The 4,259-nt window shown below is 47.1% G+C and overlaps 1 long non-coding RNA gene and 2 other non-coding genes across 3 annotated transcripts; all 3 read left to right on the forward strand.

Moving 5' to 3' along the window:
• Nucleotides 1-950: 950 nt before the first annotated feature.
• On the forward strand, nt 951-4,259 carry LOC141987534 (uncharacterized). Its single transcript, XR_012639557.1, has 4 exons — nt 951-1,071; nt 2,207-2,291; nt 2,876-2,940; nt 3,986-4,259. It is a non-coding gene; the product is annotated as an uncharacterized LOC141987534 (long non-coding RNA).
• LOC141988323 (small nucleolar RNA SNORA13) lies at nt 2,444-2,574 on the forward strand. The gene has a single exon (XR_012639744.1). It is a non-coding gene; the product is annotated as a small nucleolar RNA SNORA13 (small nucleolar RNA).
• LOC141988322 (small nucleolar RNA SNORA13) lies at nt 3,585-3,718 on the forward strand. The gene has a single exon (XR_012639743.1). It is a non-coding gene; the product is annotated as a small nucleolar RNA SNORA13 (small nucleolar RNA).

The raw sequence follows: 4,259 nt of genomic DNA on the forward strand, positions 1-4,259 counted from the left end.
CAGCTGACAGTGTGAACACACAACAACGTTTTCCCTTCAGCGCTTTCTGAGCTGTGCTGTAACTCACTGCGCTATAACTCTGCCAGTGTAGACGTACCCTAAAGCAGCGCTTTCATGTGGCTTGTGTAGTCACATCACGGAGCTGGCAGAGAGCTCTCCCAGCACTGTAAACCCCCCCCCCCCCAGAGGGGAGTGGCTCCCAGCGCTGGTGCACTGTCTACACTGCCACTTTACAGCGCTGAACCTGGCAGCGCTCAGGAGTGTGTTTTCACACCCCTTAGCAAGACAATTGCAGTGCTGTAAAATGGCAGTGTAGACAAGGCCTAAGATTAACGCCTCTCAAGTTCGTCTAGCTTGAGTGGGGAGCCCTCAGACTGTGAAACCCCACCTGAGCCTCACAGTGTGATTGGTTTAAGAGCACGGATTGAGCGTTTGTATTTCAGCACATTGGTCTATACCTAAAACTTAGCTCCACCTGGCTACGTTGCTCAGGCTGTGAGAGAAATGTCCTGCCTGTGACACACAGACATAGAAAAGGAGTACTTGTGGCACCTTAGAGACTAACACATTTATTTGAGCATAAGCTTTCGTGAGCTACAGCTCACTTGTTAGTCTCTAAGGTGCCCCAAGTCCTCCTTTTCTTTTTTGCGACTACAGACTAACACGGCTGCTGCTCTGAAACCTGACACAGACATAGGTTGTCCCCCCCCCCGTAGACCCAGCAGCGAGGTCAAGGGAAGAATTTTCCTTCGCCCTCCAGCTCCTGCCCGGCCCCTCAAGGGGGCTGGAGTAATGTATTTACTACAACCCCCGCCCCCCTTCCCGGTGTGGTACACTCCCCTCCCTCTCCCCCTCCTTCCCTGTCTGTAGGAGGCGCTGGTACAGTCGGGCCCCCTCTCGCGGTGGTACACGCCGCCCCTCCTGGCAGAGTGGTTTGTCCGGCTTGGGGCCTGCTGGGAGCGGGGGGTGGAGTCTCTCTTTCTCTCTCTCAGGCGGGATGGGTCTGGAGGTGCCGGATGGTTGCTACTCGGCTGCCGGGCCGGTCGGTTTGGGAACAGCAGCGGCCTCCTGGTGAGCCGGCCCGGCCAGAGCCGCGGGGCAGGGGGCGCGGGGTTCGCGAGCAGAGGCGGGGAAGCCGGGTCTGTAGTGGGGGGCGGGGCGAAGAGGCGGTTCACGCGCCATGTGTTGCGGGTTGGGGGGAATCTGGCTGGGCCTCGCGGCGCCTAGCACCGTGCACGAGCCCCCGCGCCCTGTGCGTCCAGCGCGCGCCCCCCTCCAGCCGAGGCTCCGTGTCCCGTGACCGGCCTGGCGCGAGGCCGGTGGGCTCGGTCCGGTAGGGAAGGGGAGCGGCTCGGGGGCTCGCGCCCCTCGCAGCCCGGCCGCGCTGTGGCCGCCCGGCCCCTCAGACGGCCGGCCCCGCAGGCCCAAGCGTGTCCCGGGGGAGCTGTTGGGTCGCAGTGGCGTGACTGGCGGGCTGGTGCCGCTGACCTGTCTCGTGCGGGGGGAGCCGCCGCCGCTCGTGTGACTGGGGCGCGGGTCCCAGCGGCCATCCTCGGGCGGGTCCGCGTGGATTTTGGTGCGTGCTGCCGGCCCAATGGCTGCTCAGCTCCGCGTGCTTTCCCTGGCTTGAGAGGGGTGCACGTGCAGGTTTGTAACTAACGCAGGCGATGTGAAGAAAGCCACAAGCCAAAAGCCCTTCCTCGCCGCGTTAGGTGTCTCGGTTGTGCGTGCTCGTGCTGCCTGGGGAACAGCAACGAGTAGACTGATAAATCGCACGTGCTCGACCCGGGATTTGGTGGGGTACTGGGAGATCTGTCCAATTTTGTAGAGGTGAAGGCTACGCCTTTTGGAAGACTGGGTTTTCTGCACCCTGTTTTTTGCATCCATAGCTCACATTCCCTGAAATGCTCTGGTTTTGGACTGTTTTTTTTCACTGCACAATGCACCCTTTAAATCAGCATGGTCAGTCATGGGCAATCACACAATTTGGAGGAGGGAGAAATCCTTCCGTTTTGTAGAGCAGCCTCCTCCCTAAGGCTAGTATGAAATGTGGCTGAGTCTTCTACGTAATCACTGGCTGCCAGAAGAGCCCTATGAAGCTAGCGGCATTGAGGACAAAATTTACTTATATACAAGACTAGTTTGACTTTAAATTGATCTGTTTAGACATTTGTTATATTTTATCTTTTTTTCTCCTGTTTTTCAGATGTAGGCAGACAGTGCCCATTGATGCACTTTGCCTAGTTGACAAATACCACTTTACGAGAAATTGGTATGACCGTTCCTGAATGGTATGATTATTTTTAATGGAATACCTGACATTTGTATATAATTCAAAAATTTACTTCTAAATTCGTCTTTTGGAGGTGACCATTTGTTTATATGCTGTTAGGCTAGGTTTTTCACTGAGAAATGAAATGATCACTTTACAAATTTAAATATTTGCCTTTGTGTTACCCATTCATATCTCTCACAGTGAACGTGGTGTCAGAAAAGGCATACAAGAACTCTTGCTGAAATTGTTGTGGGAGATGGTTATGTACCTTTTCTCTTCTCAATTCTGCAAGGACAGAATCTCTGTAGAAAAGTTGATGTTTGAGTGGTAGGCATGAGCAGCCTTTAAGGTCAGAAGAGACTGTCATGATCCTTTAGTAGTAGTATGACATCCTGCACATTGTGGGCCACACAACCTCACCCACCCCCACTATATCCTCCCTTCAGTATTGTTTTTCTTACCATTATAATGGACATCAAATTAATCTCTTGGAGCTTGCCAGAATTTTGATAAACAAAAAAATCCAAGAAAGTGGTGATGGGTGGGGTTGGAAAAATACGTACATGTTCATTGTACTAACTTTTATTTGTTTCTGTTCAGTGGAGAAAATGAGTCTGAATGAATAGAAGACTACAGTTTCTGTACATACGGCCTTGTATACTATGGTAAGATAGAAATGTGTGTGTGCTTTTGAATTCAGTGTCTACGTTGGTTAAAGTGAAAGGTTCCATTTGTATACGGGTAGTACCTTTAAGTCTTATTCCGTAAACACTGATTATTTGCTAGCAGATTGTCATGTCTATTTAAAGTTTGATGAACACTTTTACTCTACAGAACTCTAACTCTGTGAATTTTTTTTTTTTTTTTGTAATGCTTAATTGGTTACTTAGCTTGTAAGGTCACGCAGAATGCTCCAGTGTCCAAGGATCATCTAACTTATTTTTACTTATTAAATGTTCATAAGTATCTTCTAAAACTGAAATTAGTTGCAGAATATTGGTGCACAATGTCATAAGCTAATCAAACTTCAGGCAGTTGTCTGGCCTATTGCCCCAAAGCTAAATTGCAGCAGCCAGAAGTGAATCATAATAGCTTTTTCTAGTTTCCGCTGGAAGTGAATTTTTTTAGTTCTCTTGTTCTTATTTGCATTAAACTATTTAAATAACACTACAAATAACACGCACAAAATTTTTTTAGGAGTACTTTTCTTCCTATAACTTCCAGTATAACATTTTTATATTTCTTGACTAAGGCTAGTTCAACTGGCATACCTTACAACTAAGCCTTTTTTAAGAATATATAGCCTTCTTGCCTTTGTGTTGCCCATTCATTTTTGTTACTAATGTTTGTGGTGTCAAGAAAGGCATAGAAAAAGTCCTTCTGCAGCATTATTTGATGTTGGGAATTAATCTCTCCCATGATTCTGCTGTATAAGGGACAGTTTTGTGACAGCTTCTATTGTAACTAAATTTAGAATAGTGCTCGGAATTAAAATAGGATCCGAAGTCCTGCTTAATGGAGCAGGGAATTTGGTTTAGGAATTAACCTCTGAAGATACTTTGAAAATGCCTTTGCAGAGACTTAACTGTTTCAAAGCTGAAACAAAACCTGACCTTGTTAAGCTATTTTCTACCACCCTAGAGGATCTTGCAGATTGCTAAAGAATAATTTAAACATATCTCATCTGATATTCAACATTTTTTTTTTCAGTAAACATTTCTACAGAACCAGCTCAAGTTCAGCAGCATTTCTTCCACCAGAAGAATGTTCTGGAAGAAATATACAGGTAGATGAATTTTAAAAACATGGAATTTGTGAATCCTAAAATCATGGTAACGTATTACAAGTGTGTTCACAAGAAGACTCAAGTAGCTTTTAACTATATGTGCCAGTGGTGAGGGAATGGTCTTGTGTACTAAAAAATAAAGACTATATATTTTTAATTGCTGCATTTGTTGAATTTTTCTAAGTACCACCTTCTCAG

The sequence above is a fragment of the Natator depressus genome, chromosome 5, assembly GCF_965152275.1.
Source record: "Natator depressus isolate rNatDep1 chromosome 5, rNatDep2.hap1, whole genome shotgun sequence".
Taxonomy (NCBI): Eukaryota; Metazoa; Chordata; order Testudines; family Cheloniidae; genus Natator; species Natator depressus.